The 12,508-nt window shown below is 42.9% G+C and overlaps 1 protein-coding gene across 1 annotated transcript in view; it reads right to left on the bottom strand.

Annotated features, from left to right (window-relative positions):
• EXOC3L1 (exocyst complex component 3 like 1) overlaps positions 1–12,508 on the bottom strand; it is a 160,725-nt gene that overhangs the window by 126,344 nt on the left and 21,873 nt on the right. The window lies entirely within an intron of this gene.

Raw genomic sequence — 12,508 nt, 5'->3', positions numbered from 1 at the left:
TATCCTCTATGGTCCTTTCCCCTCTGCTTCTCTAGTTCACCCATCCACTCACCATGTAATCCTACCAACATACCAAGCGGGCAAGAGGGGGCATGCCTCATCTTTTATTAAACTACACTGGGTCCAAAACGATTTCCAAAGTGCTCAACAATCATAAAATATTATGCAATAGTATTTATTAACTCGGAAATTGAGACTATCCCCGTTGAAAGTGTCAAATCTGGGAGGGATAAGGTTCTAGTTATACTTATTCTTCTGGCAAGAGTTCCACATATGATGTTAAAGCATCGGTGTTTCACTTCCTGCTTTTAAAATTAACACCATTTCTGAAAGCAGAATATATTTTAAGCGAATATTTTTAACACCTTTTTTAAAAAAAGCAAGCACTGGCAAAGCCAATAGGTATGGGCATAATGGTAATTTTTTCTTGCAAGCATATGCCACAAAAAGAAAGAATGAAAAAAGAAAACATGTCGCTGGATAACTGTGGTGATCATAATCTTGAAATAAAGTTTTAAATTGAAAAATAAGAGCCACAATCAATTGTTATAGAACAGCGCAGGTGCTTCCTAACAAGGAGGTTTACTTAAAACAGGTACAGTAAGTGTTTGCTTTAATGCATAGCACAAAAAAAATGTTTCCTTTAGGCGGAAAGAAAAGGAGTTAATGGCTTTGATTTACGGTAACCTGACCTGAAAATATGGTTTAAAACTACACAAATGAGTAAAAGAAATGAAGCAATGGTAAAGCCAATAAGTCCTTCTTTAAAGTGCCAAAGCATGTAAACACATGCATTGGCAGATGCCGCTTACCTGCTATAAATACACAAACAGCTTATCACCACAAAAATGCCTGCCTGTTGCATTGGCCAATACTGGGAAAATACAGCAAGAAAGGATTGCTTTACGTACAGCATGCGTACAGAAATAAAGAACTGAATGTGACAAAAAGTATGACCTTTCAGGCGTAAAATAGTCCGGTATGCATTCCAACAGCATCACTTCCCAGAAGGTGGAAGTATACAGCAGATAGCCAATGGCATGAACGGTGAGAGAATTCCTCTAAGTGCAGCCAAAGTCTACTTGAAGTATACTTAACAGAAACTGGTAACAATACGTCATGCAAACAATCTTGCTGACAAGTCAGACCTAATGAAAACGGATAAAAAATGGAAAGGAAAACCCATTGGCAAAAAGGGTATTGGCCGACGGTGCAGCACATAAGCACACTTCTTTTAATGCGGGTGTGAACATAAGATCAGGCAAAATCCCATCACTCTCAGTGCGAGAGGGCAGTTGGTTCAGGAGGGCTGAGTTCTTGTCCCCTGCTAAATGCTGTGATGAGCGGAAACAAAATGTGAAGGAAAATTAAAGAGATCAGTGGATGAAGATGGCTGATCCAACTCTTTGTAAATATGGATGATTTTTTTTATTTGTAATTCTTATTTATTACCCTTATTACATGAGACTTGTGAGATATATAAAGCTGTCTAAATGACTGTGATACATAAAAATATGTACAGCATTTGTACCTTTAAGGTAATCTTTAGAATTAGATCATGTAACAGCAGAGCACCCCATTGTGGCAGTAAGGCAGTGTCGCTAGCAACCGAGCATCGTCTAGCAGGTTATAGATGTGAAAGCTGCAACCTATTTTTTATTATATTTACATGGCAAAACCATTATATTCCCTAACATGCACATTCATGGCTCCTAGAGGGCAAAAATCGGAACCTATACTTTCCGACATTCCGATGCTTATTGGCTTACAGTTAAAAACACTACATGCCCTCAATGCCCAGTTCGTGGCTACTATAAGATCTGAATCTGCTTTTCTAGGTCTTGCCTACGAAATAAGCACAAACTCTCTAATTTGCAAAAAGACCTATTGTTGGTTTATAGAGGGCTTAGAGCCCGCCCGTTGCTTACCCATTGGTTGGCGTATTGCTCATTTGCTTGCTTTTTGTTAGCTTGTGTGACCTTTCCAATCTCTTCTTGTGGTTGTCCATGCACGGCAGCATTGCCTTAATACTTGAGTCCTTCCACTGCGTACTTTTCAGGTGCTACCTTTTTCTTTTTTGTTAGGCACTCCATGAGAGTGCATGTGTTTTCCAGCTGTCTCTGTAGAATGCTTTGTCTTTTCCTCTCGGCCTTGGACTGTGTCACACTCTCTTTTCCATGTGCTCCCGCCGCACCCCTCTGTTTTGCACTTGTTTGCTCCCCCCCCTGCAGCTTTCTTGTTCATTTCTATCAGCTCCTAACTGCGCTCACATTCTGTCCCGTAATATTGCCCTCTTCCCACACCTTTTAATGTATTCATACCTTTTAATGTGGAAAGCCAGGTAGTAAATTGCTAGCTCTTTGTGTGCCTTACAAAATCTTTCGCACTACTATTACTTTTTTTAAATTTACTGATTGATTTTGGATCATTAAATAATACGTAAAATGGTGCCCGCAAAATGAGGAGGTAACGCAGCTTTTAAAAACCTTTTTGTCTCTGCTGTGCAGCATGGATAAAAGGCAGTGGCAAGCCAATAGGTTCTGAAGGCAAGCTCTAATGGTTTTGCCAATGCTTCGATTAACCAGTCATAAAAATATACACAGTGAATAAATGGAAACCCAGCATGTGAAGAACTTCTTTTTACCCAATGCAATATCATGGGCAAACCTATAAACAAACTAGAAAACCCAAGAAAAGGATTGCTGTCCGTGTCCGAGATTCTTGAATGTAGATGTGGTGGTCCAGGGTTTCCCTTCACTGCCGCCATGCTAAGTAGTTCCTCTTTCAGTCATTCCGTCACCTGATCGATCACTTATCCATTAGCAACTCATTGGAAACTTGGCTTTTTGTCAATTCATAAATCTGTTTCCCGCTAAATACCATGTGGCTGCAGCTTAGCGCTGGGTACCGGCTAGGGTAACAGAGTGTTCTACAAATAAATAAATAAACAAGGATAACATATCCCTTGTAACAGGAAAAGTCTCATCCTGGTCGCCATTAATAACGGGCCAGGTCCACAGCAGTATCAAGCCATCGCCTCCCTAGTTTCCTTGTTTTCTGCCCAAAAGGCCTCAAGTTTAGATTGTCGGGGTGTAAGAAGAGGTGGGTCCTTGGTGGTTACCTTAAGCTGCACTGAGTACCGGTTAGACTAGTCACATTTTAAGCCCAAGAATTCCTTCTTTATGTTCTGATGTTCCCTATGCTTCGCCTGCATGGCTCCGGTCTGCAGATATGAAAACCCTGGTCACTTAACTTCACTAATGCTCTTTACACACCTTTTGTGTGGCAGCCTCGCTGTGAGATGTATTACCCATCTCCAGCGCTACATTCCCAGCTCCCGGAATCCTCTTCATCCCAGGCCCTCTTGTAGGGAGCAAAGTGGATCCTCAGTTGCATCATACATATATTTCCCAGCATCTCCTGCCCCAGAAAATTAAACTGCCCTGACATTCTCTGTCTCAGGAACAGATGGGACTCTAGTAGCCTGGGTCTAGAACCTCTCGTCGCATTTTCGATCCAATTTGTTATTCCAAAAGTAGCATGAGAGACACAGCACAGGCCTTGAGGCAGAGATGCCTGTATGCTATGCTCCTTCTCTGTGGGCGGTGTCTCCAGCTGTTCTGGTATCCAGTCCTGTAACCCTCTTTTCCAATTGTGCAACCTTTGACTTCAAGTCCTCTACGCAGCTTTCCCTAGATGATCCCTTGTTTTTATCAATGTATAATGGACTCCAAATCATCCCTTAGGTCCAAAGGAAAAGTTAGATGCAGCAGATGGGAGTCTATGGGACTTATGTGACGCGGATATCTGTTAGGGCTAGAAAAACGAGATTTCTAGATTGCTTTTGGGAAGACACAGCTTCGATTCACCATCGTTACAGACCACCTACCTCTCAGTTGTCATCTCCAGTATCCACCCGCGAAGCAATCTCTGCAGTGGTCATTCAAGGCTCTCAAGGCTAAAGCCAGGCTGGCCTCGGTCCGGGATTATCAAAGTCCCCCAGCTCACCAGTTGCCACATTGGCTTGGTGGCGTTAGACCTGACCCGCAGTGGTTCCGGTTTGATGCAGGACTATCTCCAGATTTGTCGGCTGCATTGCAGTGCTCACTCTCCATTGAGTCGTGGCTTCACTCAGGAGCCTCTCTATGCTCAGCCTACTGTGCTGCCAAAGCTGGGATCTCAAGCTCCAGTCACGCAAGCTGGCGCCATCTTAGATTTCTCAGCGAGCAGAGGTTACCTTCTCTTTTCCTGGCTTAACTCGCTAGGTCAACTTATTGAACCCACCCAGGTTTCTAAAAACCAAAACCCAGGACTAATGTGGGACCCGTGCAAAGGCATATCCACAGCCCTGCCAAGTACCACGCATCAGGGGTTAGACTAACGCATTTTAATGCTAGTGTCCCAAACACTGAAATGCATTAGTCATGCATTTGCTTACCTCCTTTACCATGTGGGGAATAATGAGGCGCTGTGCTGTCCTAAGCATACTGGTGCGCTGCACTTAGTGTGTGCTACCACGGATCTCGGCATCATGCTGCCTTTCAGGCACTTCACATTGTAATAGCCTGTTGGTTGGGATGGGGCAGCACATTCGGATGTTGCTATGGTGACCTGGAGCCCGTGCAATCTCACTTCTTGGGTACCTGGTGCAGTAGAAACAAGTTGTCCAGCGTGGCCCAGAATGTCTGGAATCACACATGGCTAATGTCGGTAGATCAATCTAGCTGCGGTTGGCTTGGAGGAGCCTTTAAATACACAAAGTGCAAGTGCCGGGTCTAGCCTAACATGGACCCTGACACCTTTTCTTGTTTTCCGGCTTCTGAAAATTACTGAGCTTAAACACTAAGTTGCCATTAGCAATAAGGAACCTCCATGGACTCCTGTACCTGTCAAACCAGGATATGGGATGTGCAATACACTCTTGCAGCACAGGTAAGGTCATCGGCAAAGCTGAATTTGTGTCGGTGGTTGCCAGTGGGCATCACCAGCACATATTTTTGGGGATGAAAATCTTTCTACACTAATTTGTTTTAAACGTCTTTTCTGCCAGACATCATATTGTAAATGTTGCGTGATTACATGCCCACAGCGTCACTATGAGTCATTCCCTTTTTCTTTGCCTCCATGCGCCCCGCCTAGAATGGATGTCTATCACCTGTGAAGAATGACTGACTGCCAGCAGCTATCAGGAAGGAATGATTGGTAAGACAACCACACCATCGTCCTGTTCATGTCTAAATGTGCAATGCACTGCTCACTTATACAGCTACATTGTCATTTCTCACCCCCCCCCCCTTTCCTTTACAGTTCACAGTCATTTCAATGTGCAGTCCATCCAGGAGCTTGGAGGCCCATGTAAGAGTGAGGCATCAGAAGGTAATTGGTGACCGCGGGCATCATCTCCTACAGCACATGGCACTGTGAACCCGTGTTCCAATACTGCCCTGCGCATTGCCTTGCAGTAGCACAGAAGGCGGTGTGTAGTAATTACAAGGAAACTGACTCAGTACTGTCCAGTTTGTCAATGAGGTTCCTTATACGGTCTTTGGTGATCCTAAAGGTCGAGCACCCTTTCAAGCAATAAAACAGTGAATTACCTTTGACACAATTCTGTCTCTATTCACCATCATGAAAGTGTATTTTTTTGTGCTGGATCCCATTAAAATGGAAAGACGGAAAGAGCGGTGGGTTTCAGAAAGGAAAGAGTCTGCTGTGATTCCTTGTAGTTTTCTGTTCATATCAGGTTGTTTTTCTTAATCTTGATTCTTCTTGAATCTTTGCATTTGTGTGCGATGAAAGGCTCACGCCTTTTAATTGCTGTCTAGCACCAGTCATCACGCATCTTCAAGTGTTAGTAGTTGGACGGTGGTTAATTAAAGGTGGATGTGAAGACGTATTTTTCAAAGAAAATCCTACAATACCTAGCATTGCAAAAGAGTTGGTCACTATTCTGTATGCTTAAAGTGTTATATAGGCACATTTTTAATTTCATAGACATTTTATTTCATATAGAAAGAGTAAACATCATGAAATCATGAAATGCAACACGAGCTTTGTACAATAGAGTATACGAAGGCAACGCACATTAAATCAGATGTGAAAGCGCAAGTTCTATAGTGTAAGGTGCAACGCAAATATGGATGAAAGAAGATGTTAATTAGTTCAGTCTTATATTGAAGACTGTTGTTGGGAAGCAATATATATGGATGCGTCCTACATAAGAAATGAAATGTCACACAAACACAAGGAAATCATGAAAATGTCACTGTTGGAAATTGGATTTTTGGTAGTTCTGGGGAACGTGCCAAAGCCAGGCAGAAACCACCACTCTAATCAGGATAAGGGAGTTACACTCCTAAAATACCCCTGCTCACCCCCTTGGTAGCTTGGCATGAGCAGTCAGGCTTAACTTAGAGGCAGTGTGTAAAGAATTTGCACATAACCAACAGTAATAGAGTGTAAGCACTACAAAAGGATACCACACCAGTTTAGTAAAATATCCAGTATTTTTAAATACTTAAGACAAGACCAAAAATGATCAAAATTCACAATACAGTACTTAGAAATCTTCAGTTATCGAAATAACCTTGAAAACAGTTCTTTGAAGTTGATAGCTCCGTCTGGGGCTATCACGACATTGTGAACAAACAAATCCAAACAGTTCTGGCTGACTGCGGCCTCGCGGGCCAGCTAAGGTGTCAGGAAGAACTGCATACATACCTTTTAGAAATGCAGGGCGTCGGCGACCTCTCGTTGAGCTTCCGAAAGCACGGCATCCTTAGGCGTCAGTTCCGGAGCTCGGTGCAGGAGTCATTGGGGCCCTTGAAGTCACACACATTGCAGATCGAACTCCTCTCTGTTGAAGTCAGGAGCACTGGCATCGGCAAGCGTTGGGTGCTGCGGTGCGAAGTGCAGCGGTGCGGTGTGCAGTGCCCTCATGTCGCGTGCGAGCAGTGGCTCGGTGGCGGCGTCATTGGTGGGACCAAGGTCGCAGAGCAAAGTGAATGCGGTGCTCGTGGCGGTGCTGGCAGATCGTGGTGCAAGCAGTGGCATCGTCGTTGCTGAAGCGCTGTCGCCGGCTGACAAACTTGAGTCGATGGCGCTGGAGTCGGTAGACCAAGGCTGCGGTGTGGGATGAGAGTGGTGCGCCGTGTAACTTTATGAGCGGTGTCCTTGAACCACGGTGTAAGCAGCGGCGTGGAGCATCGTCGTCGGGGATACCAAGGCGTCGTCGTGAAGCGGGGCAGTGCGGAGTGCTGGGCTCACAGGTCGCAGTGCGAACAGAGGCTCGGTGGCGTGTCAGCGGGTGTCGTCGATGAGACCAGGGTCATGGTGCGGCATTGCTGCGGTGCCCTTTGCGGTGCCTTCAGGACACAAAGTCGGCAGCGGAGTCGTAGACGGCGTCTGGTTGCTTTTTCTTCTGTTGCAGCACAAAACATACACAGTACCAGTGCTGGGGGCAGAAGAGCTTGAAGTCTTTGCTGTTCCTGAGACTTCTTGAACAGGGGGCAAGCTCTACCTCAAGCCCTTGGAGAAACTCACAAAAGTAGATTGCAGAAAGTTCAGTCCAGTCCTTTCACTGCCCATGACAGAAGCAGCCACTGCAGGCCAGCACAGCAAAGCACACAGCAATGTGGTAGTTTCTCCCCACAGCATCTCCAGCTCTTCTTCTTGGCAGTCTTCTTGAACTAAAAGAGTTCTAAAGTTCAGGGGTCTGGGCCCCATATTTATATCCCAAAATCCTTTGATCTCTTACGCAGTTCTGCCTTCTCTGGTGTGACTTCCTGGCAGAAGGTGGAGACGGCATGGTCAGAGGCAGACCAGGCTCTTTGAGGTGTAAGGAAATCTCCTCCCCCTTTCCCAATTGCAGCCCTACGCTATTCAGCCCTTTCCTGCCTCACCTAGACTATCTGGAGCCACTCCTGCTCCCCAGCCTTCTGTCATCCAAAACCCAGAAAGGCAATCCACATTCCAGCAGAGGCAGACGGGATGATTGAGCATAAAAATATCTACTTCCTAAAAGTGGTATTTTCAAACACAGAATGTAAAAATCAACTTCACTAAAAGATGCATCTTAGATTCTGAGTTCAGGCATTCTAAACTTTATTTTCCTACCTAATTCCTCGGGCCAGTTATGTTTATAAGATGTTATAAACAAACTCCCCTTTCTGTCCTATGAGGAACAGGTAGCCTTGCAATAGCGAAAAATGAAATTGTCGTAATTCACAATCAGGACATGCCACACACACCAGGGCATGTCCTACCTTTCACATACACTGCACCCGGCCCACAGGGGTATCTTGACCCTACCTTAGGGGTGGCTGACATGTAAGAAAAGGGAAGATGAGGGACTGGCAAGAGTGTGCACTGGCCAAGTCGACATGGCAGTTACAAACTGCGCGCAGACTCCGCAATGGCGTGTCTGAGTTACCTTTTCAGGGCTACTCACGTGGGTGGCACAATCAGTGCTGCAGGTCCACTAGTAGCATTTGATTCACAGGCCCTGGCATACTCAGTGCGCTTTACTTAGGACTAACAAGTAAATCAAATATCCAATCATGGAACCACCAATCCATAACACCATTTACCATAGGAGCACTTACACTTTACCACTGATCAGCTGTGAGAAAAGTGCGCAGAAACACTATGCCAGCAAAAACAAAGTCAAAAGCGGGAGGTCAGAAAGCGAAAATTCAGGGGAAACGCGCGAAAAGATGCCAAGTCTAACAGTCACACAAGAAAAATGAAACCTGGCAGCTATCTTTTGCTTGCGAGAAAGTGTAATTCATAGTTGCTGAAATGTCACTCATAATTATACTGAAATTATGAAAATGTCACTCATTGCCATCCAAAACCTTGGCAGCTATGTATTTACTAAAATGCAAGTATTCTTAATTGATCAACAAAGCAGCATGTGTGGCATAAAAGACATGCACCAACAAGAACTAAAGTCATGTACGTCATTTAGGGGTCACAGCTGCGACCCATGGCTTGCCTCTTGCATATGCCTTTGCGACCCCTGGCCTCAGAGGTGACAAAATCAGTGCTTGGAACACAGAAGCAGCTCATGCTAATGGACGTTGTTTGATGCTCCATTTTTCTGGTTTTCTGTTACATTTTTATTACACAAACAGTGAATAATATTATTCACTATTAGTGTAAAAAAGTGTAGAATAATTACCTGGAATATGACCCTATCGGACAGCTACGGTTTGTGAATGTGTGTGTGTGCGTGCGTGTGCGCGTGTGTATGTTTAAGCGTGTGTGTATGTTTATGCGTGTGTGTGTGTGTGAGTGTGTGTATGTGTGTGTTTCAAAGTAAAGGTCAAACCGTGTGTGATGACACTTCCGCTACCTTGGCACTTTTGTGACTTGACGCCCATGACTAAAGAGTTGTAAATGGCAAGCAGTAAGGCACTGTTCTGAACTTGCTGTCCCTAAAATATCTCACTGCAAATCAACATTACCCGCCCACACCTGAACATCTTCCACCACCTATTATCTCAAGACCAAAGCCAGCTTTGCAAGGTGAAAGTGCACACTACAGAGAGCTACATGTGGTATTTCTATTGTTGTTTCCTATTACAGAATTGTATGTGTAGTCAAGTTCTATTTTAGCATAATAGAGAATGTTATGATGACATTAGAGGTTTGAAGGATGCTGCTCACTTGAAGTTATCACTGGCAGCTGTTGGATGGGATACTTTGTCACTTTCATTCGATTTTAATCTTACAATGACCACTCTATTAAGATTCCATATCCTGTGATCCTGAGTTTTCACAGCGCTCTTGAAAACCTTTACAACTAACATAGGTTTGAGATATTTGGAGTCACCTCCACCAAATAAACCAGGTCGCCTAATGGACACCCAATCTCCCACCTTAACAACCGTTCTTTTCACAGATTTTTTTGCGTCAGAATTCTTTTTCCTCTGTTGAGCCTTACATTCCTCTCTGTCATTCAAATCTTGACCATCTACACTTTCAAGTCTTTCTTTAAGTCTTTAATACTCATTAATCCAAAATGGTTCTAAACAGGTGTTTGCAAACCTTCCCTGAAAAATAAAGAAAGGAGATTTTCCCGTTGTAGAGTGAGGGGTTAATCTATACTCCTCAACTTTTTTACTTACTTCACACTTCCAATCTAGATGCATAGATTTAGCAAGAGGAATAGTTTCTTTCAACACTCTGTTATACCTCTCAATCATTACATTCCCTTCTGGATGATATAACGAACAAGTTTTATGTACAACATTATTTTTCCTCAGAAAATCCTCCATCTCCTTGGAAATTAGCTGCACGCCATTGTCTGACAGAATGGATTTTGGATTACCTTCCCTTGAAAACAATTCTCTCAAACACCTTATCACACTTTGCGTCTCTACACTGGATAAAAAAAAAACTTCTGGCCACCTTGAAAACATGTCCATGATGACCAAAAGAAAGGTTTGAAAACCACCACTATGAATGGGTCATAAGATGTCCAATGCAATGTCCTCCCACGGACGAGTAGGAAGTCTTCTCACTACCATAGGTTGAGTTCTAGGAAATTTGGACTTATCAGACAATCCACAAGGAACACATTCTCGAATTTCTCTCTCAATGAACTTGTCCATGCCAGGCCACCAATACGTGCTCCGTAACCTCTCTTTAGTTTTAGTAATACCAGAATGAGAAACATGAGCCATGTCCAGTAACTCCTTCCTAAGACTAGTCGGAGGAACTAATCTTGTGCCTTCCAAACAGTATGCCTCTATTGACCGATAACTCTTCATCAACATCTGAAGATTCAACATCAAACTCTGGGACAAGGCGAGAAAGAACATCTGCTATTTTATTCTCCACCCCAGGAATATATCTTATGTGAAAAGAATATTCTTGCAGCCCTATTATCCATTTGGTAATTCGCTCAGAAATTAAATCCAGACCCTTTTTCTCAAAAATCTCCACCAATGGTTTATGGTCAGTCCTGACCTCAAATTCCGTACCCCATATACACTTTTTCAACTTTCTCACAGCCCAGAAAACTGCTAACGCCTCTCTTTCAACTACAGAATATCTAGTCTCAGGAGCCCTGAGACTTCGAGACAAGAACATTATGGTCTTAGAACCTGATGAACCACATTGCTGCAACAAACCACCTAAACCCCTCTCACTAGCATCCGTAGTAAGAATAGCTTTGAGAGAGGTATCAAAACTCTGTAAGGATGGAGCATTTTTTAAACAATCTTTGATACTAGCAAATTCAGTATCACATTCAGGAGACCAACAATAATTGACACCTTTTATTATTAAACATCTCATATTGACAGTCACTTCAGCAAAGTTTTTTACAAACTTCGCATAATATTCCACCATGCCTAAGAAATTTGTAAGTTCTTCTTTATTCTTGAGAGTGCTCATTTTATGAATAACATCAATCATGACTTATTTTGGTCTAACTCCATTTGCATCTATCCTATGACCCAAATAATTTATGGAGTCCGCATGAAATTTACACTTTTTCTTTTTCACCCTGAGATTACATTCTTTCAAATTGCGTAACACTGCCCTTAATCTATCATAATGCTCATCTATATTGTTGGCAAATATCAAAATGTCGTCTTGATAAACACACACGCCAGGTAAATCCTTTAACACTCTCTCCATCACTCTCTGAAATACCGAAGAGGCTGAGACCAGACCAGACCAAATGGCATTCTTTTAAATCTAAATTTAAATTTAAGTCTCTTCTGTTTTGCTCTAGCTCTATTTGGTGATAAGCAGATGTTAAATCAATGGTGCTAAATACCATAGCACCACCCAATAAAACTAACAGCTCATTTATATTGGGTAAGGGATATTTATCGATCACCACATTTTTATTTAATTGGCGCAAGTCGATGCATAGACGAAGATCGCCATTAGGTTTTCTTGCGGCCAATTCCGGAGCCAACCATTCCGTTCCCTCAACTTCCTCAATGATTCCACCATCCATCAATTTCTTTAATTCTTTTTGCATATCATCTTTTACAGACAACGGAACATTTCTCACTTTACAACACACTGGAATTGATCCATTCTTTAATTTGATTCTATGTCGATACCCTTTCAAGCATCCCAACTCCTGTTTGAATACATTTTTGACAAGGGACAACACAAATTCATTGTCTCCACTCTTGGCACAGACAGGTGTGGAAGTGTGTTCATGCTTCAAATCTAGAACCTTCTTGCTATCCCTTTCAGGTGTTGAACAAGAATTGGAACTAGATTTTTGAATTTCTGAAATGTTTTCTCTGATTTAAATGGGAGGATCCGCATTTGGATACAAAAACACTCCCAAATCTCCTTGATGTAACCAACTTATTAAACTATCTCCTTTCTTGGATATATAAATCTTTCCTGCAATCATTCTGTCTTTGTATTCAGTCACACCCATGAAGTAACCATGAAGCTTAATCGGTTCACCTCCATAAGCTAACGGAATAATATCGGGTTTCATTAGTTTGATTTTATTCTTAAGCTTTAA

This window comes from Lissotriton vulgaris, chromosome 12 (genome assembly GCF_964263255.1).
Source record: "Lissotriton vulgaris chromosome 12, aLisVul1.2, whole genome shotgun sequence".
Taxonomy (NCBI): domain Eukaryota; kingdom Metazoa; phylum Chordata; class Amphibia; order Caudata; family Salamandridae; genus Lissotriton; species Lissotriton vulgaris.
The sequence above is the reverse complement of the archived record's forward strand: the minus strand, read 5'-3'. Positions and strand labels throughout refer to the sequence as shown.